The 27,259-nt window shown below is 42.6% G+C and overlaps 1 protein-coding gene and 1 non-coding gene across 10 annotated transcripts in view; both read left to right on the top strand.

The window, feature by feature from the left end:
• The first annotated feature begins 12,846 nt into the window (after positions 1–12,846).
• Positions 12,847–12,919, top strand: TRNAK-CUU (transfer RNA lysine (anticodon CUU)). The gene has a single exon. It is a non-coding gene; the product is annotated as a tRNA-Lys (tRNA).
• A 9,670-nt stretch (positions 12,920–22,589) lies between these two features.
• STAU2 (staufen double-stranded RNA binding protein 2) overlaps positions 22,590–27,259 on the top strand; it is a 324,604-nt gene continuing 319,934 nt past the window's right edge. For 5 of the 9 annotated variants that reach the window (XM_059394728.1, XM_059394723.1, XM_059394727.1 and 2 more), the window contains exon 1: positions 23,213–23,348. The gene's annotated coding sequence lies outside the window, so the exon portion shown is untranslated. Of the gene's footprint in view, positions 22,695–23,212; positions 23,349–23,707; positions 23,735–23,943; positions 24,023–27,259 lie in introns of those variants that run through there. The other 4 variants (XM_059394724.1, XM_059394721.1, XM_059394726.1 and 1 more) reach the window with 4 other exon arrangements.

Raw genomic sequence — 27,259 nt, 5'->3', positions numbered from 1 at the left:
TACTTCAGAATGTGATCTCATTTAGAGACAGTCTTTACAGAGGTAATCAACTTAAAATAACGTCATTAAGGTAGGCTCTAGTTCAGTATGACTGATGTCCTTATAAGAAGAGGAAATTTGGGCAGAGAGAACTCACAAAGGAGGAAGATTGCATGAAGACAGAAAGAAAACATCATGTGAACAGAAGGATGGCTATCTGTAAGCCACGGAAAGAGGCCTGGAACGGGCCCTGCCCTCACTTGCCCTCAGAAGGAACCAGCTCTGCTGCCACTTTGATTTCAGACTTCTAGTCTCCAGAGCCGTGAGATCATTTCTGTTGTGTCAGTACCCAGTTTGTGGCACATTTTTATAGCAGCCCTAGCAAACTAATACAAAGGGCAAGCAATTTGTTCTCACCAGAATAACTCTGATTCTGGGTATTGGTTTACCTTTTCTGCCAGCAGAGTCAAGCAGCAAGCATCACTATCTGGCATCTCATAGAATCCTTGATCCTCAGACATGAATTCCAAATAATGTGGTATCTGACCAGGAGATCCACTTCACAGCAAAGGAAGTGAAGGAGTAGGCCCGTGACCATGGGATCAACTGGCTTATCACATATGCACCATTGAGAGATAATTGGTCCGAGAGTACATTACAATAGGGGTGCCTGGGTGGCTCAGTGGGTTAAAGCCTCTGCCTTCGGCTCAGGTCATGATCCCAGGGTCCTGGGATTGAGCCCCACATTGGGCTCTCTACTCAGCAGGGAGCCTTCTTCCCTTCCTCTCTCTCTCTGCCTGCCTCTCTGCCTACTTGTGATCTCTGTAAAATAAATAAATAAAATCTTAAAAAAAAAAAGTACATTACAAGAGCCAATGGAGGGACAGCTCATGTACCAATTTGGAGGCAATGGTCTGCCTGCAAAGATGGGTGCTCTTTTCCAGGATGTTGTATGTACACTTGAATCAGAGACTTCTGTTGGATTCTGTCTCTAATAGGGAGAATATGTGGGTCCTGGAATCCAAATGGTTGCATTTTTGCCAGGGGACATAGCACAAGTTCCATTATATGTAAGTTACAACTCTTGTCTTAGTACTTGGATTCCTTATATTCAGGGACAGGCTGGTAAGAAGGCCATCTTGGCTGGGGGTAATTGACCCTGATATCCAGACCAGGAATCCTGAATAGACTCAAGGCAATCTATTAGGGATTTAGACTAAAAGAATACATTCTAATTTTTCTTGAACATATTTTCCCCCAAAAGGTAATATTAAAGTTCTTTTGTGATAACTTCTGGTTAAGAATGTTTCTTTTTCAGAAGAGAATTTTTGGAAAATATTGCCTTCAGCAGTATGGAAGTATTGATAACTGGACATGAACAAGGAAATTTTACTTAAGTCATGGAAATCTGCTTGACTTTGAGGTTGAAATAAAATACATTTTTTTAAAAGATTTGAGAGCAAGGGCACACACACATGTGTGCACATAAGCCAGGGGAGGGGTAGAAGAAGAGGGAGAGAGTGAATCTCAAGCAGAGTCCACACTGATTGCAGACCCCAACATAGGGCTCAGTCTCATGACCCTGAGATCATGACCTGAACTGAAATCAAGGGTCAGATACTCAAAGGACTGGGCCACCCAGTCTCCCCTGTTTTTTAACATCTTACCCCCAATTTTTTGCTTATTGCCTGGTATTAAGTAAAAAATTCAGTAAATATTTGTTAAATGAATGGTTAACAAAAGTTCTGAATCTAAGTTCAGAGTTTCCCATTATTCTCATTTTGATATCCCTGAAATTTTACCTTTAGCCCAAACTTTTACATAGCCAAAATGTATCCTCCAATCACAAAGCTGAAGAGTCTTTTATTTTTAATTTTTTCAATTTTAATTTTTGTGTTGTTTTATTTCATTTTAATTTCATATAGTTAACATGCCATTTTATATTAGTTTCGGGTATACAACATAGTGATTCAACAATTCCATACATCACCCAGTGCTCAGCTCATCATAGACAAGTATACACCTTAATCCCCATCGTCTATTTCACCCATCTGCCCCTCCTCTTGTAACCACCAGTTTGTTCTCTATAACTAAGAAAAAAGAGACTTTGATGAACTCATTTGTGCCTGGCAGTAATAGAAAGGAAAGAGATTATGTTTTATATATTTGTCTCTTTAAGAAAAAATTATTACTCGGGTGCCTGGGTGGCTCAGTGGGTTGAGCCGCTGCCTTCGGCTCAGGTCATGATCTCAAGGTCCTGGGATCGAATCCCGCATCGGGCTCTCTGCTCAGCAGGGGGCCTGCTTCCTTCTCTCTCTCTCTGCCTGCCTCTCAGTGTACTTGTAATTTCTCTCTGTCAAATAAATAAATAAAATCTTTAAAAAAAAAAAGAAAAAATTATTACTCTGTTCAACACAGCATTGCAGAGTGTTAAATCAATTCAACAGTCTCCCTCCAGTAAGATTTGAAATAGAGCCGGAATTCATACTTTAGGGGAACAGAGCCCCTCTAGATGATTCTCCCACACAGCCAGGTTTGAGGAGGACTGTTTAAACTCACTTCCTAATTTCTTAGGTTATCAGCAACATTGTTTCTCTTTGAAACATCAATCTAAGAGCATGGAAGACAAAGTAATTTTCAGCTGTAACTCAGTATTAAGAGTATAAATTTTTGTTCAGAGAGGATACAGGAAGGGAACAATAGCAATTCCTATAACTAAACAATAGTTATAGAAATACACATAAATTCATACACATATGAATTTATTTTATTATAGAAAGAGGGAAAATACTTGAAACTAAGTAAAAATTAAGAGGAAATATAATTCCTATTTAGAATAAATAGGGAGGGGTGCTTGGGTGGCTCAGTGGGTTAAAGCCTCTGCCGTCGGGCTCAGGTCCTGATCTCAGGGTCCTAGGATCGAGCCCTACATCGGGCTCTCTGCTCACTGGGGATCCTACTTCCTCCTCTGCCTCTCTTCCTACTTGTCTGTCAAATAAATTAATAAAATCTTTAAAAAATAAAAAAAAAAAGAATAAGTAGGGAATTTCAGTTGAGAGAATTGTTTTGAGGTCAGTGACAGATCTCCCAGTCATCAAAACGAAATTTCAGATTAAAATAGTTTTGTGTTTATGAATATCTTTCCCACATCTTCACATTTCAAGCTATACCTGGGCCTTGTATTAGGGCTATTTTTGTTTGCAGGTAAAACTAGCTAGAGGCAACTGGGTGGCTCATTCAGTTGGGCATCAGATTCTTGGTTTCAGCTGTGGTCTCTGGGTCTCCCAATCATAGAATAGAGCCCCTAGGCGGCCTCCAGGGTCCATGGGGAGTCTGCTTGAGATTCTCTCCTTCTGCCCCTCCCCCTATTTGTGCATGTGCACCTGAGCACATCTCTCTCTCAAATTAATTAATTAATTAAATCTTTTTAAAAAGAAAAAAAAAGCTGGGGCACCTGGGTGGCCCAGTCGGTTAAGTATCTGCCTTCGGCTCAGGTCATGATCCCAGGGTCCTGGTACCAAGTTCCCCATTGGGCTCCTTGCTGGGCAGAAAACCTGCTTTTCCCTCTCCCATTCCCCCTGCTTGTGTTCCCTCTCTTACTGTCTCTCTTGGTCAAATAAATAAAGTCTTAAAAATAATTATTTTTTTAAGAAGGTAGTGAAATGGGGTTTGTTGGTTTATGAAACGAGTGGATCTGAGTTGGTACTGACTGCAGAATAGTGGGAGGCAGGGCTCTGTCTTCCTCTCCCAGCTCTGTGTGGCTTTATTCTATAGGCAGATTCCGTTGAGATGGTGGGCAAGAAGGTCACGGACAGTTATACCTTCCCAGCCTTGTGATTCCAAGAAAAGAAGTGTGTCTTCCCTACTATTTGCATAGCTGTCTCAGAGATGACTGTGTTTGGTCTTCTGTGGATTATTATAGTTTGCCGCACCTCTCAGCCATCACTGAGGGTTGGGAAAGGGGGGATTTTGGTTGGACTGGGTCTCATGGCTGCTCCGTGACCGTGAATTCACAACATCATCAGGACCACGTGGAATTTGTGACAGGTTTCCCAACATAATGAAAGTGAAGTTGGGGTTTTATTGGGCAGAGAACGTCTATAGGATTGTTCATATTGACCACATGGCAGATAATAGATCTGAATTTGTGTGTGGAGTTATATTTAGATCCTCTGCCCATTTTTAAATTGGATTATTTATTTTTTGCTATTGAGTTGTATGAGCTCTTTATGTATTTGGGGTATTAACCCTTTATCAGATAAATGATTTGCAAATATTTTCTTCCATTCAGTACATTGTCTTTACATTTGGTTGATGGTTTTCTTTGCTGTGCTATTCTTATAATCATTTTTTGACAGTAGTAATTGCCTCTTAAATATTTTTACTTATTATATTCCTGGTGCCTAGAAACAATTCCTGACATATGATAGGAGTTCAATAAGTATTTGTTAAATTAATGAATTTTGTGGATACCTATCACCAAGTCTTCCTACACTCTCACAATGCAGTTTTCCACATGGTTGAAAAATACCAAATAAGGTATCAGGCAGCACATTCTAGGTCATGCTCTGGTAACAAATTATCACCAAATTCTGGTGACTTTCAGGAAAATAAGATTTTGTTTGTTTGTTTGTTAGTTTTCCTCAGGATATTAATCTGTCACAGGTTGGCTGCATACTGTCTCCGCTTTATGACCCAATGAAGAGCAGGCTCTTTGTGGAACGTGGTTGGTCTGTGGTAGGCAGCAAAGGACATGTGGCCAACTAGCTCTTAAGTTTCTACTCTGAAGTTATTTTCATTTTCTCTCACAACATATTGAGCCAAATAGATCCTTGGCCAAGCTCAGCATCAATGGGATAGGGATCTTTAGTCTTTCTAGGGGCCGTGGAAGGAGGGACATCATGGGAAGAACCACAAGATTTATGTAAGAGTAATTCAGTCTTTCACAGATAATTCATCAGTCCATTTTCTCTAGGAGTCATTCTGTGTAAACCCTCCATTCTCCTCTGATGTCGATTGTTTACTTTCTGGGCCTGACCCACAGCTATCATGCAGGGACTTCCCTTTACCATCATCTTGGAAAATCCCTTTGTGTATCATGCATATTGGATCCCTGTTTACTGGATCTAGGGTCTTTTTCTTTGTTTACTTTCTCACTTGCCTTCATTTTCTCGGTAGAAAGAGAAAGCAGAAGCAGTAGGTAAGTTCTGAGACCAGGCTTAAATTTAGACTTAAAAATGTCTTTACCTTTATATATGATTAATAGTTTCACTGAGTATAGAATTCTTTTTCTTTAAGATTTTATTTATTTATTTAAGAGAGATGGGGAGAGGGTAGAGGGGAGGGGCAGAGGGAGAAGCAGACTTTCCACTGAGCAGGGAGCCCAATGTGGGGCTTGATCCCAGACCCTGAGATCATGACCTGAGCCAAAGGAAGATGCTTAATTGACTGAGACACCCACGCAGCACTGAGTATAGAATTTTAAGTTGATACTTTCTTTTTTGGGGAATTTTTTGAAAGTATGTCTTAATTAACTTCTAGATTTCAACTTTTTTTTTTTTTTTTTTTGAGAAGACAACACTATTTTCTTTACTCTTATTTGTAATATGTTTCTGCTCTGGAAGATTTTGGATTTTTATTTTAATCACTGAAGTACTAAATTCATAATATTGTGCCTTTAAATGGGTCTTTTTTTTTTAAGATTTTATTTATTTATTTGACAGAGAGAGATCACAGGTAGGTAGAGAGGCTGGCAGAGAGAGAGAGAGAGAGGAGGAAGCAGGCTCCCCGCTGAGCAGAGAGCCTGATGCAAGGCTCGATCCCAGGACCCTGAGATCATGACCTGAGCCGAAGGCAGCGGCTTAACCCACTGAGCCACCCAGGTGCCCCAAAATGGGTCTTTTTTTCACTGCTTTTTGTGGGGTACATGATGGCCTCTTTTAATTTGGAAATCCATGTCCTTCAGCACAGGGAAATTTTCCTTTACATCCCTTCATACTCTGTTTTTGGAACTCTTAGTAGACAATTGTACCTCCTTGACTGATTCTCTAAAATTCTTTTCTTGGGGCGCCTGGGTGGCTCAGTGGGTTAAAGCCTCTGCCTTCAGCTCAGGTCATGATCTCAGAGTCCTGGGATCAAGCCCCGCATCGGGCTCTCTGCTCAGCAGGGAGCCTGCTTCCTCCTCTCTCTCTCCTGCCTCTCTGCCTACTTGTAATCTCTGCCTGTCAAATAAATAAAATCTTTAAAAAAATAAAATAAAATTCTTTTATTTTCCTTACTTAAGTGTCATTCTTCTGATTCTTCTATTTTAATGTTTACTTCAGTTATCATTTTGAATTTCCAAGAACATATTTTTTCAGATTATGACTTTTGAAATAGCATCCAGTTCTTGTTTTATGTGTTTGCAGTTTTCTACTTTTATTTGACAATCAGCAGTTAGTTCTCATCCTCACTAACTGTCTAGATTTTTGAACATGGGAACAGGTACATAGGTTACCAATGTATGCAGCTGTTGGGTCAGTCTGCATGCTCGTTACATTTTCTGGACAATCACACACAGATCTGGTATGGAAGATTCCTTGTTTCTTTGGCCCAGACAGCTTTGTGGAGTCCGGTCTCAGTGTGCACACCTGGAGCTGACATCTCCATCATGGCAAATTTCTGGATCTCTTTGAATGGCTGAGGGGAATGCTTCTGGAAACCCACTCCCTGGGTCTGCTTGTGAATGTTGATGATGTTTTCTGTGGTCACCACCTCATTGATGACCCTTCTTCTGGCCACCCTTTACAGAATCCATTCTGCCAGGCCCTGGTTGGAAAGGAAGCAACATCCAGTTATTCTTAAAGGGTACAATATGTTCTCTCAACTCTGACTAATGATAATTAAAAAACAACAACAACAAAAGACAAGCAAACAAACTTTGGTTCCTTGCATTGTTTCTATCTGATCTTAGTCCTGTTTCTTTTTCTTTTCATTTTTTTAAAGGCTTTATTTGTTTGTCATAGAGAAAGAGAGAGAGAACATGAGTGGGGTGAGGGGCAGAGGGAGAAGCGGGCTCCCTGCTGAGCAAAGAGCCCGATGCAGGACTTGATCCCAGGACCCTGGAATCACAACCTGAGCTGAAGGCAAATGCCTAACCAACTGAGCCACCCAGGTGTCCTTTTTTTTTTTTTTTTTTTTTTTTTAATTTTTTTAAATTTTTTTGGTCTTTTTTTTTTTTTTTCTTTTGTGTTAGATGCCTTCTTCTTGTGTTTGGGAGGCACACAAAGCTGACTAGGTCTCTGCATGGGTGTGGCTAATTGACATGGAGGATTTGCTATAGCAAAATGAAAATAAGCCTGGGTATTATTGACATTTTTGTTCAGTAACTCCAACAATATATATAAATTGCTTTTTGAGGCACCTTAGTGTCTCAGTCAGTTAAGTGTTTGCCTCCAGCTCAGGTGATAATCCCAGGGTCCTGGGATCAAGTCCCACATTGGGGTCCTTGCTCAGTGCAGAGTCCACTTCTCTCTCTCCCTCTGTCTCTCAACCCGTTCATGCTCTCTCTATCTCTGTCTTTCTCAAATAAATAAATAAAAATTTTGGGGCACCTGGGTGGCTCAGTCAGTTAAGCATCTACCTTTGGCTCAAGTCATGATCCCAGGGACCTGGATCAAGTCCCACATCAGGCTCCCTGGTCAGTGGGGAGCCTGCTACTCCCTCTGCTCTCTCCTCCCACTCATTTTTGCGTGCTTTCTCTCTCACTCTCTCTCTCTCAAAAAAATAAATAAAATCTTTAAAAATTAAAAAAAATCTTTAATGAATAAATAAATAAATAGAATTGCTTCTCTGCAGCCAACCAGGTTCTCAGGAGAAACCTGGTTGTCAACTCTCCTGCCACACTTCCAGGAGCTAGGCAAGACGATTAATTAGGATATTAATTAAAATAGGAAACTATCTGCTGAAGAGATCTAGAAGTGCAGTGGCTTGAAATAGTTTTCTTTCACATAACTGTCAAGGTTGGGTAATTGGTCTGCTCATCTCCACCCAGTCATTTTAGGAATTCAGTTTTCTTCTGTCTGGGTACATATTATAGGGCATTGGTTCTCAATGGACCTGGACCAACAGCATCAGCATCACCTAGAGTATTGTTAGAAATGCAGATTTTCAGGCCTACCTCAGACATAGGGAGTCAGCTACTTTGGGAATGGGGCTTAGTGTTCTCATAAACCCTGAGGTGATTTTGATCCATGTCAAGGTGTAAGAATCACTACCCACAGGCATTGTCCTTTTCTTTGTGGTTGAAACAGAGTGTCAGAGGAGACTATGGTCCCTCTCAGGAAAGGGGAAGAGCCAGGAGCAGCTCAGGTGCAGGAATGTGTTTTCATGTTTTTTTGGTGAGAGCTTAGTGTTCTGGATCACACTGCAGTGGGGTTGGGAACCATGCTGCCTGCCTGACATCCCACTTGCCCAACCACAAACTTGATTATCATGGAAAAAGAGAGAATGAATTTTGATGGATCACTAGCAGTCAGCCAGAGAGAGGGAAGAGTTTGGTGCATGTGTCAGTCATGGTTTACTTCCACCCAAGCCTATGTTGTCAGCCCTTTACCTATACCTACACCGCATCTAGTATTACTGAGCCCTGGGCCTCCCTGGGTCACTCTCCCCAGAGAATAAACCTTCCATCTCTTTGAGGGGCTGAGCAAAAGAGAATTGCTCAGCTGTTTGCTGCAGGGTGAAAAACTAATTTAATGGTTCGTTATACAGATTTTCAGTCAGTTCTTCTGTTGTAAGCCTGATGCCTTATGTCCTCTAAGTACTTTCAGACCTTCGTTTCTGAGCTGGGCCACCACTCTTCTTGTTAGATCAGCTCATTTTTCACTGGGCCACGTGGGATCAGCTTCCTCAGCTCGTTAAGTTATTGCTTCTCCATCCACTGTATGTATTCTTGACTTTCTTAATCATTATTGTCTCTTCCATTTGTCTTTGGGAGCTTATGTCTTTTAAAATTTTTACTTCATTATAATAGGATTTTGGTGGGACAGGAGATAAATGGGTGTGTTCAATCTGCCATTTTTATTTTATTTTTAAATTTTATTTTAATTTTTGAAAGATTATTTATTTTACAGAGAAAGAGAGCACGGTGGGAGGGGCAGAAGGAGAGGGAGACAGGATCACAAGCAGTCTCCATGCTGAGCATGGAACCTGACACAGGGCTCATTCTCATGACCCTGACATCACGACCTGAGCCAAAACCAAGAGTTGGATACATAACCAACTGTACCACCCAGGCAGCCTTCGATCTGCCATTTTTAATCAGAAGTACAAGTTTGAGAAATTGCAACTTTTATATTTAGGCAAAAAGTCTATTATGGAACATTAGAGGGCTCTCTGAGGAAAAAAAAAAAAAAAAGAAAAACCTTCACACACAAACAGAGATGGTTAAAGGGGGAAAGTAAAATTAATTGTATTAATTCAGGGCGCCTGGGTGGCTCAGTGGGTTGAGCCACTGCCTTCGGCTCAGGTCATGATCTCAGGGTCCCACATCGGGCTCTCTGCTCAGCAGGGAGCCTGCTTCCCTCTCTCTCTCTCTCTGCCTGCCTCTCTGCCTACTTGTGATCTCTCTCTGTAAAATGAATAAATAAAATCTTTAAAAAAAAATTTTTAAAAATTGTATTAATTCAAACTTAAGTTAGCTAAATTCATTGAAATATGATTTGAAAAAGAGACACCTAGTTTGAGTACTGAATTAATACTACCTTTCATTTTCTCTTTTAAGTAGGGACAGGTAAACTTTTTCTGTAAAGAGCCAGATATAAAATGTTCTTAATCTGGGGGAGCCTTACAGTCTCTATTGCCACTACTTAACTCTGCAGATGCATAAAAGCAGGCATTGGCAATATGTAAATGAAAGGGCATGATTTTTTTTTTTTTAACATTACTTACAGAAACAGGCAGCTGACCATTTTGTCCCACAGGCCCTAGTTGGCTAGCCCAGTTTGAAAGCACTGAAAACTATTTTTTTAGACATTGGGCCATCAATGATCCTTTCAAGAGAACATTTGAGATCTCAGAATTAAGAAAATAGGGGTGCCTGGCTGGCTCAGTCATTGGGGCATGTGACTCTTGATTTCAGGGTTGCGAGTTCAAGTCCCACATTGGGTGTAGAGACTACTTAAAAGTAAAATCTTGAGAAAAATTAAGTCAATGTTTAAAAAATGATCAGTTGGGGAAAAAAAGATCAATTAATGATTAAAGATATAGAGGGAAATTAGCAGTGTACATGACCTTTCTTATTATATCAGAAATCTTACAACCTAGGTCGGAATTGGAGCCTTTGGTTCCACCTACAGGCAGAGTCTCTCTGTATCTAAGTCCTTGTGCCTTAATGTTTTTCAAAATATGCTCCATGGATGTACTCCTTGCCCAAAAATTCCTATGGTCATATGAATTTGAAACAGAGCATGTCCTGTTCGTTCTTGGAGATACCATCTACACTGCTAGAAGAAAGGCTCAGAGAAATCCTGCAATAAAACAGTTTTAACTTTATTGAACTCACAGCTTCTTAGATATATTTAATCAAAGGTTCCTTCCCTCTCATAGCAGCTATTAACGTCTATTGAAATGATTCCATAGAATTAGAGTTCATGATATTTTGGATCAGCCCTATTTATGGTCTGGAATTTGGGAATTTATAGGTCAAAGTTTCCATACTTGATATTGTTAATCCTGTTTTAGACTGGTTCTGGCTTTGTATTCTGAGTTTAGATAATCCAAGGGCAATTCTGACAGCATTCATTAAACCTGCTTCAAAAAGGAATGCTGGGAAAACTGTGACCTTATAGGATCTAGTGAGGAGTGTTTTCATTCCTTTAGTCTATAAGGAGAGAGAAGACAGACACTCACTGAATGTAAGTAGTAAAGTGGCACTAGCATGGGAGTGGATGGGAGGAGTTAGAGCATTTCTGACTTTAGGGTATTAAGTAAACCAACAATTAGTGTAAGGAAATTGACTAGCCCCACAGCCCAGAGACCACTTCTCACTGTTTTGGGCTGCCCTACACAAAAGCCCCAGCTGAGGGCCTAGTGGCGCTGGAAATCCAGTGCATCTTCTGCTCACTCCCTTTTCCTTGGCATAAAGATGATTTCTAATCAATAACACTTGTGTTTATGGAGCTTTGTCCACCCAGAGGGGTAACTTAAAAAATTCTCCTGTAGACACTTGTGACATAGTATTTGGTCTCTGCCTCCAGTTTCTTTTCTTTTTTTTTTTTTTTAAGATTTTATTTATTTATTTGACAGAGAGAGAGATCACAAGCAGGCAGCGAGGCAGGAAGAGAGGAGGAAGCAGGCTCTCCACAGAGCAAAGAGCCCAGTGCGGGGCTCGATCCCAGGACGCTGGGATCATGACCTGAGCGGAAGGCAGAGGCTTAAACCCACTGAGCCACCCAGGCACCCTCTGCCTCCAGTTTCTGACCCAGAGCTCCTAAAATCCTTATAATTTCCTGAGTGATAGGGGGAGAGAGGAGCATTTTCTTGTTATAGTATCTAGTCTTCCCTGACATTAGAGCTTCTAAGATCCTTGGAATCGCCACAGGGTAGAGGGGGTAGAGGAAAAAGATCCTACACCTACAAATGACAGTGAGGCCTGCCAGTGTATTAAGAAATTTGGTGCCTCTGTGCCCCCCTGACACTGTGTGGGGCCAGCCAACTTATAGTTTGGAAAGAGGATGAAAGGTTCAGGGATGAGGAAACTTTGGTTGCTGGATGACACATGGTCCCCAATGAGTAGAACAGCATCTGTGCTGCAATCATTTACTGAAGGTGAAAGTTAGCAGTGGAATTTAGAGATGGCTGCAACTCCTTGGACGTTGGTTTATTGGAGCCATAAGAGAATGCAAACCAATAAACAAAAGGTAAAATATACAGTTTCTTGGTTACTCTTATCCATAATCACTAAAATGGAATTAGAGAGTACTGGATCAAACTTCGATGCTAGACCAGGCTCCGATTTCTGTTTGATCTGAGCTTAGGCCTCTGACTTCAGTGGCCCCCTCAAGGGAAAAACTGCAGGCACAACGCACAGTACCTCTAAGACCTCTGGCCCACAGCAAGACAGTCCATATTGAGGAAGGGGTGGTGAAATACCAGGAAACTACTGAAAGCAGGAGTACAGTGTGGCAGAATGCTATTTTGTGGGTGGGTATCATCAGCTTCTTGAAGAACCTTGATGAAAATGGATTTTCAGAATAATTTAGAGGGAGTGCCTTTGGTTTTGGATGTTGTAAATGGAGGGGCATGTTTGGGTTCAGAGGGGACCTGCAGCTACTACTGAACAATCACGGATGGCTCTACATGGTCCAAACACTTGTTCCTGAGGGAAGAGCCAGCCTTGGGGGCTAGAAAAGAGCCACTGCAAGATCTGTTGAGCCTGAGAAGGGTGACTACCCAGCTCTCTCTATAAACGCAAGTGGAACACCACGGATGAAGCCACTGATGCCTTTCATATACAAGACATGAGGGACTGGTTTCGTGATAATTAGGATATTCACCTACTGAATCTGCCCATTATCCAAATTCTGGTAAATGCCGTGGTTGAGGGACCCCCTCTTGCTAGGGCATCCCATATAACATTAGTGCTACACAACTGAGCAACAGTCTGGAAACCTTGTGGACTTTGCTGTCTTAGCTTCTCCTCATGGGTCTTACAGATGCTTATAAAAACATTAGGTTAATGAACAAGAGAATGGGAGAGGCTAAGGGAAGAGTCAAGGACTGGTTTTAGGAAAATGAAAAGTTTAAGATGGTTATTAAGAAATAAGGTGAATCGAGGAAAGAAACATTGATAAGGGTGAATAAAAGACACAAGAGGAAAGTTAGAGTGCCTGGCTGGCTCAGTGGGAAGAGCATGAGACTCTTGATCTCAGGATCATGAGTTCAAGCCCCATGTTGGGTGTAGTGATTACTAAAATAAATACATACATACATACATACATACATTTGTTAAAAAAAGATAAAAGAGGACAGTCAGAGGACCCATTCCAGCAAGGTTAAAGTTATTAGATGTTTATTTAAACATGGATTAATAAAACATATTGATAGGCTTAAAACACAGGTCTTACTACTGCACTGTCACTAAAGGGTTGAGCAGGCTGATGAGACCCCTACTACTCTCCCATCATTAAAAAGCCCCAAACAAGTCAGCTCCATTTACCTCAGTTTGGGGTTATTTTTAAAGTGTGAAAGCAAGATTACAATGAGAAATTGGACATGCATTCACTGGGGGGAAATGGGCTTATTAGTCAAGAAAAAGACTGACAAAAGGGCCAGGGTTCCTCTGCTTGACCTATCACTGAAAACCCAAAGACTTATACACAAAAGTGGGTAAAATGGTCAGGGGATGGAGAGAAGTTCCCTAGATTCTTTGTAATGGGAGCCTAATGCACTGTGTACTAACCATATCAGGGAAGTCCTGCCAGGAGGGCTACAAGTAGGCTGAGACAATGCAGAAATGTAGGCATTGTTAGGATTACGAAAGTCACAGTGTTCCTCTTTCTTCCTTCCTTCCTTTGAGAGTGCAACCAAGCATGGGGGCAGGCGGGGGGTCGGTGTATTGGGGGGTTTGGGGGGGAGAAGAGGCATAAGGAGAGAGGGAGAGAGAATCTCCAGATTCCCATTGAGCGTAGAGACGCATGTGGGGCTCGATCCCAGGACTCTGAGATCATACTCTGAGCCAAAAATCAAGAGCTGGAAGCTCAATCGACGGAGCTACTCATGTGCCCAAGATGGGAGTGATAAAGCAGGATTCTGTAAAGAGATCTTGTCCCTTTACCTTCCACACGGCTTAGCCTGTGGTGGTCCTGTGAGTGTGGCTCTCAGAAAGGTCAAGGGTCTGCTCCACAGTGCAGCTGCAAGCAAACTCAGGAGTTAGAAGTATAGGTTCGCAAAGGTTGGAACAGCTTGCTCTTAGCGGGAGTGTTAAGCTTGGTTCAAACTCAGTAAGGGTTAGAAGTTAAAGCTGAGGTAGAGATTGAAAAGAGAAGAGAGTGTCAATAGCCAAGCTTTAAGGTTGCAGTGGTTTATCTTCTACCAACATCCAGGACAGCCCTTGGGAGAAGATACCCCAAGGGCAGAGGAAGACCAGCTGGGGGTAGCTCTAGGCTTCCAGGCCGGCAGATGCAGGATAAAAGTGGTATATCAGGGCACCTGGGTGGCTCAGATGGTTAAGCATCTGCCTTCCTAGGGATCCAGGCCCAAGTGGGGTTCCCTGCTCAGCTGGGAGTTGGCTTCTTCCTCTCCCTCTGCCTCCTGCTCTGCCTGCTTGTGCTCTCTGTCTCTCTCTCTGTCAAATAAATACATAAAATCTTAAAAAAAAAAAAAAGTGGAAAATCAGATTTTAAGAAATTGTGTGTGTGTGTGTGTTGGAAGGCAGTAGGCAGTATGGAGAGAGTAACAATAGCAATACGGGCTCGTGGAGCAGACAAGGATGTGGAGAAGCACTAGACAGTTTCTTATTACACTGGCATGTTCACCGTCCCTGGCAGGTGCAGAGCTGGGAAAAAAATATTTTTCCTTTACCCTTCTAAGTTTTCGACTGGCACCCCTGTAACAAAAGACAAATTAATAAGAGAAGAACATACAGATTTATTTAATAGAAGTTTTATGTGGTGCAGACTCCTTCCCAAAGAAGTGAAGACCCGAAAAAACCATTAAGCCTGCTTGCTGTTATGCTAGGTTCGATGAAGAGTTGCCAGATGATGAGGGGACAAAGGTTATGAGGTAAGTGTAGTGAAACTGATGAAAACTTGGTGAAGCCTGTTCATGCAGATTCCTCTCTGGGTCCCTTCATCTTTGGTGACAAGAATACTCCTTTTCTCTAGGTATAGGGAGGACGCTTCTCACATGAGGGTTTTATTTCCTATTTCAGGGGAAGGTTGGAAAGTCCTGCACATTTTCTCAAATTTCTTCAGTTTAAAATATTCCATATGCCAGTGGGTTCTATTTTGGGATAACATGTTCTAGATCCTGTCACGGGTATATATGTTGAATGAGTAGATGATCAAATGGCTTGAGCCTGCAGGTGATGCTGGGCTGTGACTGGGAGAAAAAGGAACCACCCTTGCTTGGGGCAGCCTTGTTTGGCTGCCTTCTGTGGTCCCTCCCTAGGTCTCTTCTCACTTCCTCACTGGCAGCATGGCCCACTTCCAACTGTGCCATGTCCCAGAAAAGGGGCATGTGAGGTGTTCCAATTGCACATGAGTTCTGGAAGTTTCCTCCTGCTTCCAACCCACCCGTTTGTCTCTTCTGCTGCTGCAACTGCTAACTCCTTTAACTTGCCCAAAGCCTCCACTTGACCTGGGGAGGAGAGTAGACTAGGAAAGAATATGAAGCCCTCTTTCTCTTGAACCTGGTTTTCGTGATCTCCATAACTCAGGTGTGCAACTGCCCTCAGTGGGCAAGGAAAATATTAGATGTGTGAAATCAGCTGCCGTGATTCATGTGGACCCAGGTATCCATGGAAGGAAATGTTCAATGTCACTTTTATTTTAACACAGCAACAAGACAGTGAAAAGACAAGGTGGTATGTTTCAGAGAACGTATGGAGTTTTAAAATCTGACTTTGAAATTCTTTGATGACACATGCCTTCCACAGAGAGATGGGGGCAAGTTTCTACCCCTTGAATCTGAGCCCAATAGAACATGGCAGCATTCACAGCATATCTGTGCCAGCTTGCGAGCCCAGCCCTTAAAAATCTGATGTCTTGGGGCGCCTGGGTGGCTCAGTGGGTTAAGCCGCTGCCTTCGGTTCGGGTCATGATCTCAGGGTCCTGGGATCGAGTCCCGTATCAGGCTCTCTGCTCAGCGGGAAGCCTGCTTCCCTATCTCTCTCTCTCTCTGGCTGCCTCTCCATCTACTTGTGATTTCTCTCTGTCAAATCAGTAAATAAAATCTTTAAAAAAAAAAAATCTGATGTCTTTGACATACCTGGGTGGCTCAGTTGGTAGAGTATGCAACTCTGGATCTCAGGGTCGTTGAGTTCAAGCCCCATGTTGGGCACAGAGCTTATGTGTAGGGAAAAGGCAAACTGATGTCTTTGACTTCCTGTTTCTTAGAACCCAGCCACTACACTGTGAGAAAGCCAAGCAGCTAGAGAGAGGCCGTAGGTAGGTGTTCTGACTGACAGTCCCAGCTGACAGCCAGCAGCAACCACAGGTGTGAGTAAGCACACCCTTACACAGGCTCAGCCTATGAGTTGCTCTAGCTACTTCTGCATGGAGCAGAGACCAGCTCGTGAGCCTTGCCCAAACTGCTTGAACTAAATAAATTGCTGATTGTTTTAGACCACTAGATTTTAAGATGGTTATTGCAATACAATATATTATTAATGTAGAATGTCATTGACAGTTACCAAAGAGAGGAAAGAATGAGAAGGTATAAATAGCTGACATGCTTAGTTTTTTTTATCCTTCCTTTACAAACGGGAAGGAAAAGAATGTTCTATGAATAATGAAGTCTTTGGAAAAGTCGGGGGTGAGGTACAATAAGGAAAGAGGGAGAGGTGATTGCTAAGATGATGCCTTTCAAAATAGTCACAATTAAAAAGTATTTGAAGAAGTCATAACTTATTTAAGAAACAACACCTGCCATCCTCCCCACCCCTCTTGCTTTGGAGATGTTACAAATTTATTTCCATTGCAAAGAAATTTAAACAATTATGAAGAAGGCACAGTTTCAGCCTTTGTTAGCGATATGTAGTTTAAGGAAAAGTATCAGAAAGTTAGGGTAAATATGGTGGAATAAAGCCAAATTTATAGATTCAATCTATGGAATGTTTTCCCATTCCACTAACCAATTCTCTGATTCTCTGGACTCTGACTCCTGGACAACATAGTTTTTCTTTATTCTACTACTCACACCAATACACCAAGCAATTCTGACTTGAATACCATGGGCTTAGTGTAGGTTAAGATCTCAGTCCCACAAAACTGCGTCACTCCCCCCACTTCACATGTTAATTGAAAGACCAGATTTTCACCAGTGTTTCTGACTGACTGGGTAAAAATCAAGGGTTCCCATACCGTTTCCCCAGGCTCAATAATTTGCTAGAGTGACTCACAGGAAAACATTTACTTACTAGAATACAAGTTTATTACGAAAACATACATCTCAGATACAGTCAAAGTGAAGAGGTGCTTAGGACAAGGAATGGGGCACAAGGCGTAGAGCTTCCTTGTCCTCCCCATACATTGCACCTTGACAAGTCAGCAACCTGGACGCTCTCTTCTTCAGTTAGTTTTTTATGGAGGTTTCATTGTGTAGGCAGGAATGATTACATCATTGGCCATTGGTGATCTCTACCCCATCCCTATAGGTCAAAAGGTGGGGCCAAAAGTCTCAACCCTCTAAGGTGTGGTTGGTTCCCTTAGCAACCTCTATCCTTAGGCACTTTCCAAATGTCACCTCATTAACATAAACTCAGGTGTGGTTGAGAGGGACTTTTTATGAAAGCAAAAGACACTCCTTTCCACCTTTAATACTCTGCAGCTATTTCAGGATCTGGGAACAAAACCCAAATATAGTAAAAGGTGCTCCTATCACTCTTATCACTTAGGGATATTACAAGAATTTTAGGAGCATCATGCCACAAACCCTGGACAAATACAAAAATAAATATTTTGTATTATATCACAGTATTACATTCTCCCATCTCTAAAAACAAATGAAATGAATGAAACAAACAGAATTTTATTCCCCAGACATTCTACTGGTCAATGATAAACTAATAGTGGATCTGGAGTGAGCTTCCTAGGTTAGACATGAGCAAAATGAAAAAAAAAAAATCATTTTCAGAGATGCCTGGGTAGCTTAGTCTTGGTTAAGCATCTTGCTCAGGTCATGATCCAGGGTACGAGGATCCAGCCCCGTATCCATCTCTCTGCTCAGCGGGGAGCCTGCTTCTCCCACTCCCTCTGATTGTGCTCTCTCGCTCTTTCTCCCTCTCAAATATATAAAATCTTTAAAAAAAAAATTAGGTCAATCATCACAGCAGAAGTAATAATATTAATTATAATAATAATACGAAAATGGAACATACCGTTCAAAAGACAGCCTACCCAGGATAGAAGGAAAATATCCATGAACATAAAAATTGTTTCTATGAGTGCTTTGTACTGTAGATAAACATAGTACAAGTACATATTCAATAAAAGAACCCAGTTTGCAGATTATGAAACACAGATTGAAATGAAAAAGCAGATTGCAAAGCTATCTCATTTTGTATTTTGGCAAGTAAGTTTGAAATTGAGACATAATGCCAGTAAATAGCTAATAAATAAATTAGAATAAAAATATCCGACAGAACATAGGTGACTCAAATTTCTGGCATGGTAGAAAGTATAGATATATTCAAGAAAAAAAACAGATTTTTTAGAGAGAAGATGATAGATATGAAGGAAAAAGAAAAGTCAATATAAGCATAATTCATTCTCTTATTTATTCCAAAAATAGTTGTTGGACATTATGTTTCATGAGACTTAAAAGAACCTCTGCATACTTCATTAAATAAAATTTTGTTTTCTTACTCTTAATGATTATATTTACAACATAATTTATTTCTACTCATTTTTTTAGTACAGTTCAGACAGCTGACATCCTAATGTTGCAGAATTTCTTTTCCTTTGGTGCCCACGGTTCTTGGTCACACCACTTCAAAGAGTGAGGAGGTAGACCCGACAAAGAGTGGTGGGCAGCAAAGCAAAGTTTATTGAGCCATTATTCAAAGCTCCCAAGGAGGAGGGAGGGGACCCAAGAGGTTTGCTATTGGTGATTCTAAGTCTAGGGGTTTTTATGGGCTTGTTGGTGGGCTTTTTAAATCTGATTAATCCTCCATGAGTCTACTGCCAAATCAGGTTTTTGTCTTCTATCTATCATGTGGGAAAGGGTGGAGGGTTCCTTCCCAGGTGGTGTAAAATACTTTAAAGGGTTCTTTTTTTTTTTTTTTTTTTTTTAAGATTTTGTTTATTTATTTGACAGACAGAGATCACAAGTAGGCAGAGAGGCATACAGAGAGAGAGGGGGAAGCAGCTCCCCGCTGAGCAGAGAGCCCGATGCGGGGCTCGATCCCAGGACCCTGAGATCATGATCTGAGCGAAAGGCAGAGGCTTTAACCCACTGAGCCACCCAGGTGCCCCGGTGTAAAATACTTTAAAGGGTGGTTTCCCCTTCAGGTGGGGCCCCTTGTCCCTGCCTGCCTTTCTTCCAACTATCCTTCATCACTAATAACAATTTTGTCAGCAGTATTATGGAAAAATTATTGAGTTCCAAACAATTTATTTGTGAGCACACAAATACACTGGGAGTTTTCCAGAATGCAATTCTACTAGAGGTAAAGGATTTGGAAATGTTTATTTTATGCATTCATTCATTCATTCCTCTGTAAGGAGGAGAAAGATTTCGCTGATTTTTTCCATTGTTCTGTGTCCCTGGGCCATAAATAGTACTCAGCATACAGTAGGTTCTCTGTAAATGTTTGTCAAATTCACCATCCATTCATTCAACAAGAACTTATTGATCACCATAGGTGGTTTCTGTTAGATGCTGAAGAAGCAAAGATAAGGAAGTCTTGTTCTTGTCTTTGAGGAGCTGAAGGTATACTGGAAGAAACACATACCCTGCAGTGATTAAAAATAAGTCGAAATAAACATATAAAGGAGAGTAATTTATATAGTGGGCACTGGGGCTAGGTGAATTTTACAGGGAAACAGATGTTAAGAGAAGGATGTAATAATATACAAGAAAAGAGAGGGGGCTCCTGGATGGCTCATTTGGAAAAGCATGTGACTCTTGACCTTGAGATTGTGATCTTGAGCCCCATGTAGGGCATAAAGATTGCTAAAAACAAAACAAAAAACCTATTTTTTAAAAAAAGATTTTATTTATTTATTTGACAGAGAGAGACACAGCGAGAGAGGGAACACAAGCAGGAGGAGTGAGAGAGGAAGAAGCAGGCTTTCTGCCGAGCAGCGAGCCCCATGCAGGGCTCCAACCCAGGACCTAGGGATCATGTGAGCCGAAGGCAGACACTTGATGACTGAACTACCCAGGCACCCCCCCCCCCCCCGCAAAACCCTTTAAAAAATATATATGAAAGGAGAGGACATATTTGGAAGAGAAAACATGGCTTGTGATTCTGAAATCTGTCCTATTCAAATTGCTCATACCTGACAAAGATGAATTTGAAAGTATATTTTTCTTATGTTTGAATATTTGACTCCATGGTACCTGCTGAAGATGCATTAATAAATCGATTGCTTTGTTTTAATCAGCTGCCTATAGGACCAATCTTCTTTAGATATCTACTACTTTCAACTCCTATTGAAATATTTTATTTTAAAGTAAAATCTTCAGAAGATCATAGATTTATGTGTGGATTTCTGTGTCAGGTGATTTCATGTACTGATGCTATACACACACACACACACACACACACACACCTTGAGCAACTGAAAGTGATTTCAAGCTTAACAACAAATTTCTCTGATTATCATAGCTTGAAGGGGAGCAGAATATGTGACCCCCAAATATGCCACTTTGGGATGTAGATTATTTTGATTGAAGACAATCAAATCAAGACCCAGTGACTTAAGAAAGGCTTTATCTCTCTCTCAGCTAAATAATTTAGATATGGGGTCTGGCTCAGAGAAAGCTATAACTGGAAATATCTTTTATCTGAATGACTTATCTCTATGTCAGGACAAGCACCTAATTACCAAACATATGCTCTTCTTATCATCCTCTGAATCACCCTTCTCCCATTTGAAGCCCCAGGCTCCTATCTCATTTCTTTGCTTAGGATGGCATATAAACCTCATTGTCTGACTTGTCCTTGGGTCTTTTGTGCTTATGGGGCTCCCAGAGGTATATGTAGTTAGTGTTTCTCTTGTTAATGTTTTATATCCATTTACCGTCCAAAGAATCTAGGAGGGTAAAGGAAAATTTTTCCTCCCCAACAGAATTTTTAAAAATCAGTCTATTTGGTGTTAAATGTAACATGCCCATGGTTCCTTAGCAAGTGGATAACTAAAGACTTAAAATCAGATACAAGAAAAAGTTACAGGGGCGCCCGGTTGGCTCAGTCGGTTAAGTGGCTGCCTTTGGCTCGGGTCATGGTTTCAGGGTCCTGGGATCGAGTCCCGCATTTGGCTGCCTGCTCAGTGTGCAGCCCTTTTCTCCCTCTCCCTCTCCTTCTCCCCCTGCTCCTGCTCGCTTGTGCTCTCTCTCCAATAAATAAAATATTTAATAAAATAAAATAGAAAAAGTTACAATGGAGGCAAAGTTTTCAATTAACTTTAAATGTCTGAATCAGAGGGGATGAAATTTCTGACCACTCTAGAGTCTTTCAAAAGCATAAACTCATCCATTTATTCCAAATGCATTTACTTCCACCTCTTGCTGTTGGATGCTGGAGCTACAAAGATAAATGGACACAGAGCCTGCCCCTGAAAAGATGCACTGTTTGGTGAGGAGAGATGGGCTCGATACAATTCAATATAGCTACAGTGCCAGAAAAGAGAGAGTCAGGAGACAGCTCAGAGGAGTCAGAAAATGCCTCTCAAGGAGCTGATTTTAGAATTATTTGAAGGATGATTTCTTCATCCAGTGAGGGGGGATGGAGTACTTCATCCAGTGAGAGGGTAAGAGCCTATGGGAAGACACAAAAGTGGTAGGCTTGTTTGGGGAACTGCTGGTTGATGCTAGGCTTGAGAAGCTAGAAGTCAATAGGACTAGTACAGATTTAGGGAGCATCAACATGTTAAGTGTGTGGGAATTGACAGAGGGAGGTAAAGAGGAGAAGGAGTTTAGGAAAGTTCTAAGAGGAAAATGTAGCAGTAGCTACTATAGTACCATATGCCAGGCCCAGTTTAAAGGACTTTATATACAATCACAGTTAAATACATATCATCATATGTAATCTCTTGAACAAAAGGATAAACAGACGCACTGAATAAGTAACATGCCCATCCTGAAGTTAGCAAGTGGATAACCAGGCTTGCTTATCTAATTCTGGTTCCCTTGGCTTAACCACTAGGCTATTATTGTCTCCCCAGTTGTAGATAGAACTATCAGTTTTAGGTGATGACTGAAATCAGGCTTGGTAGAAGGAACCCTGGGAATAATAATGCAAATGGAGAATTTGTGAAAACAAAGTAATATTTCCAGACTTTATTGTCAAATTATTTTTGGTGCTATTCAGTAAGTGAAGGATTGGATTTCACTGGCTTAGTCATCTGGACATCTGTAACCCACATCAAAACCAGGACGGTTCAAGAAGTAATTCGAGTTTTCTGGCACTCTTGCCTCAACAATCTAGGATCTAGGGCACTGTTCTAAGATGGTCCTCATTTTTTGTTCTAAGGATTTCTTTTTAATGAACCAATAGGATGTGTGTGTGTGTGTGTGTGTGTGTGTGTGTGTGTGTGTGTGTTTTGGTGGAGGATTATGTTTGGCCACGCTGCCGATCTTGGACAGCAGGTGATTACTGATCACTAGTGTTTTCTGGGCGAGACAGTTGCAGTGACCCCCTCCTCTCCTCCCCCGCCCCCCTCCTCCCTGAGTCTGGAAAGGTGCAGGATCCGCTAAACCGTGCATTGCACAGCGGCGGCCGGAGCAGACGCGGGATGGTCGCGTGTCCCCAGCAGAGCAGAGGGGGGCAGCCAGAGAGCCTGGGGAAGGTACGGGCAGAAAATCTGGGCGCGTAGCGGCGTCTAGAAAGAGAAGGTCAGCTGGGCGGTGGAGGCAGTTGCCGAGTGCAGGTGTGGAAGGAGCTGCCTCAGGCCCACCCTTTGCAGCGGAGGGGGTGGGGACCAGGCCGGGGAGCCGAACGGAGGACCAGGAGACTGCGGACGGGGCGCGCTCCCCTTGCATTCTCTCGCTCTCGTTCCCTAGGCCTCAGAGAACGGCCCTCGCCCCGGGGCCCAGTGTGCCGGCGCCAGTACGCAGCGCCCGCGGCGGTCGCTGCTGCGGGGGGCCGGACGGCCGCCAGGGGGCGGGAGCGGCGCCGCAAACAATGGCCGCGCTCGGCCGCCGGCGGGCAGGAGGAGGAACGGAGCTAGGGTCGGCGCGGGGCGCGCGGCCCGGGTCCGCGGAGGGCCGGGAGCGCGCGCGCGCGCCGGGCTGACTGGGGCGCGGGAGCGGCTGCGCAGGCGGGGGCGCGCGGCGCGAGCCCGGGAGGGCGCGGCGGGAGCGCAGGGAAGGCGGGCGGAGGCGGGGGGCGGGGAGCCCGAGGGGTGGAAGCCGGCGGCGGCGGCGGCGGCGGCCGAGCGGGGTCAGTTCTCTGTAGTGCTTGCCAATGTTGGAGCCGTCTGCAAAGTGTCCCTGGCAAGAAGGTAAATACCCTCGTTGGGGGCGTCGGGGAGGCCTCGACTTCCGCCCCGCTGGCGGAGGAGACAGAGGGCGCTGGGGAGTCTTGCAGGTCCGCTGAGCGCGGCGAACCCCGAGAAGAGCGGCCCCTTAGCGGCCTCCCCTCCCCCGCGCTTTCCCTCCCTCCTCGGGCTCTCTCCTGGCGGGAGGGGGAGGGGAGGATGACGGTGGGGGTGCTGAGGAGCCGGGGACGGGGCGAATGAATTTGGGGGGAGGGGGCGTGTGTGGAGGGGTGGGACGACACAGGTGTCCGGAGGGGAGGAGCCGGGAGGAAGGCTTGGAGGCCGGCGTAAATGGAATCCCGGGATTGGGGGGGGGGGGGAGACAGGCATCCGACGGAGGACGCTGGAAGGTGGGATTTTGGGGGCCCCGGTGGGAACAGCCCGAAGAGGGGACGGTGGGTGAAGCGGCGGTGTGGGAGGGAGGGAGGGAGGGAGGGGGAGGGCCCGAAGGTGGGTCCCCGCGGAGGGGAGGGGAGGGAAGGGGAAGAGATGGAGCCGAGGCCCTTGGAGGGTCTGCGGGAAATGGCCCTGGGGGCGCGGGAGGAGCGGCGGGCCAGGGGAGCGCCGGGGGGTGGTGCTGGTGGCTATTTCTGTGGAATGGGCAAGTGGTGAAAACGTAACACGCCGAAATGGGGAAGGTAGGTGGGGCCGAGGGGACAAAATATATCCTATGACAGGCAAGTTCTGCTGTGGCTCGTAGGAACTACTACCGTGATGGCTCGGCTTAAAGGGGTAGTTGGCAGTTAGTGACCTTGCCGAGGTGAAGGGAGTTGGGAGGAGAGACGAAGATCAGTTACAGAATCCGCTGTGTGAGGGCAGCGCCTCCAGTCCCTCCCGGGGAGAGCCGGGATTGTGGTGAGGGGAGTGTTCTGCAGAGGCAATCGAGGAGACGCTCAACTGGGATTCTTAGGGAGGGGGGGCGGGGATAATGGCTTCGGGGGTTCTGGAAGTTCCAGGAAATATGTGCAGAATTTTGCATTTGTGAACAATTTTCTGGGGAAGGGGTCTGTACTCGGCGTGACCCGCCACCTCCCTCCTCCAGAAGGTTAAGAACTACTACTGGTGTAGAGATGGGCCGTTCAATTAAGGGAATGTACGAAAGGATTTTAAAGTGGGTGGTTCCTGCAGAAACGATAGAGATGATCCTTTAAAGGTATATTACTGTTAGCTGAAAACCCATATTTTTAATGTTTAATTTCACAATTTTGGTGAACTTTTGCTGACCATTGCTTCTCTTCTGATGCATCCTTACATTTTAAGAAACCGTGGTGAACACTTGAATTCAAAATTGTGATGGGAAGGCAGGATAATAGTAACCTTGTAGGAGAGAAGATTGCAACATTTCTCCGGAAGGGTATTTCTTTCCTAGTCCTTTCTGAAGATGATTCAATTATATTGTTGTGAATTGAACTGCAGTGGGGGAAAAAAAAATCTTGGTTAATGAAACAATCAAAACTCAGACACCCAGCATTCTCAGTTGTTTTGTAATATGGCAAGTGTTAATTTTTTAGTTTGTTTATATTTTACTGCAAACCAGAGATCTCATATATCACTTGAATTGTAGATTTGCTGCATTTTGCAGTAGGCCTGTATTAACTTTGTGAGGCATTTATACCAAACTATGTGGTGTGTCTACTGGGTTTTTTTTTCCCCTTCTGTGATGTCAGTTCAAGTCACCATTGCCACATTTCATTACATAGCAGTGTAGTTTGAAATTTATTCCCAAGTGATTATTAGTTGATAGTATATAGTGCATATTTCCTAGCAAATCACTGAATTTTACCCCAGAAATCCAGTTTGTATGTGTAAAAATGTTGTATAATCAGAATATGTATTGGTAACTACAAATAGAATGGCATATAATTTTTAAGTTTTGACTTTTTATTTGGAAATAATTTCAAGCTTATAGAATAGTAGCAAGAATAAGAATAATACAAAGAAACTCCTGTAATCTTTACTCAGATTCACCTGTTACCATTTTACCCACTTATCACTAGATCTTTGTCAGTCACATGTACATAGTATTTTTTTCCTGGACCACTTGAGGGTAAGTTACATTATTATGTCTCTTTATTCTATTTTTTTTTTTTTTAAGATTTTATTTATTTATTTGACAGACAGAGATCACAAGCAGGCAGAGAGGCAGGCAGAGAGAGAGAGGAGGAAGCAGGCTCCCTGCTGAGCAGAGAGCCAGATGCGGGACTCGATCCCAGGACCCTGAGATCATGACCTGAGCCGAAGGCAGCGGCTTAACCCACTGAGCCACCCAGGCTCCCCTATGTCTCTTTATTTTTAATCAGCATGGAAAGCCATATACATTTTATATTTTAGTTTACTTGGCTTGCCTGGAATGAAGTTCTAGGAAAGAGTGGGTTGGTTTGGTTTTCAGCAAAGAATATAAAAAATATCTAAGATGATCATCAAATTTTTAGTGTATCAACAATAAAGTGAGCTGAGTGATTTTTCTGTTTGGGATCAGATTCTGGAAGATATAATTGGTTAATATGTTGGGTTTTTTTCTTTGTAGTTCTTTACTATTATGCTCTCCTTTTATTCACTTTGAGTTCTGGGTGTCATGTGTACAGATAGTAAAGAGAGAAAAATCTAGATACTGCAAAATTGAATTGTGTTAATATTAGAATAGTTGGAGGCATGTGTAGTATGATCAAATTATGTGTATTGTGTATCAAATTAGATGTATTTGTGCCTCCTATAGGTGCTCAAGAAAATATAAATGCGTGTCTAGAATCCATAATAGTTATAATTTATATTTATGTATATATAACCATTTGATTTTAAATAAATCCCCAGAGTTCTATATAGGAGGCTTATCTTTACGTTGTCCTAGAGGTCAAGACCTTTGTGACAGGAAAATTTTTAAGAAGTGAAGTCTTTATGAATTTAATGTATAATAAAGAGATGATTACTTCAACCAGACCATACTAGGTTTTAATCCTAGCAGTGGAGTATGGGAATGTAATGCAACTAATAGAAAAGTGGAGATAACACCTACATCCCAAGGTGATGAGTATTAAATGAATTAATGTAAGAATGGCAAAATATAGGATGTTATATATAACATTAGCGTCTGATAAATGTTAAGTTTTCTTTTTTTCTTGGCTGGTGGTGAGATTTCTATATGCTTAGAATCTTTCATAGGCTCTTAGGAGATAATTAAAATTTATACTAAATTATTTTGATTTCTTATGTAAAAGTTTTTTGAGTCATACTTTTAAAAGCAAATGAGAATTTAAAAAATCAACTTTTAAAAAAAGATTATTTATTTATTTATTTGACGCAGAGAGAGAGAGAGATCACAAGTATGCAGAGAGGTAGGCAGAGAAAGGGGGGTGGGGAAGCAGACTCCCTGCTGAGCAGAGAGCCTTATGCAGGGCTCGATCCCAGGACCCTGAGACCATGACCTGAGCCAAAGGCAGAGGCTTAACCCACTGAGCCACCCAGGTGCCCCCCAAAATCCATTTTTTAATGCTTTTTAAGGACCCCATGGATTTTTTAGAGTAAGAATTTTTTTTTTTTTTTTTTTTAAAGATTTTATTTATTTATGTGACAGAGAGAGATCACAAGCAGGCAGAGAGGCAGGCAGAGAAAGGAGGAAGCAGGCTCCCTGCTGAGCAGAGAGCCCGATGCGGGACTCGATCCCAGGACCCTGAGATCATGACCTGAGCCGAAGGCAGCGTCTTAACCCACTGAGCCACCCAGGCGCCCCTAGAGTAAGAATTTTTAAGCTGATATTTAGTTTTATGGTATTTTGGAGCCTAAGAATGGTGGTAGTAAATGTTTTTGATTTTTAAAGATTTTTTTTTTATTTTTATTTATTTGACAGAGAGATCACAAGTAGGCAGAGAGGCAGGCAG

This window comes from Mustela nigripes, chromosome 3, assembly GCF_022355385.1.
Source record: "Mustela nigripes isolate SB6536 chromosome 3, MUSNIG.SB6536, whole genome shotgun sequence".
In the NCBI taxonomy this organism is placed as follows: Eukaryota; Metazoa; Chordata; class Mammalia; order Carnivora; family Mustelidae; genus Mustela; species Mustela nigripes.
This window is presented reverse-complemented; position numbering and strand designations above follow the sequence as displayed.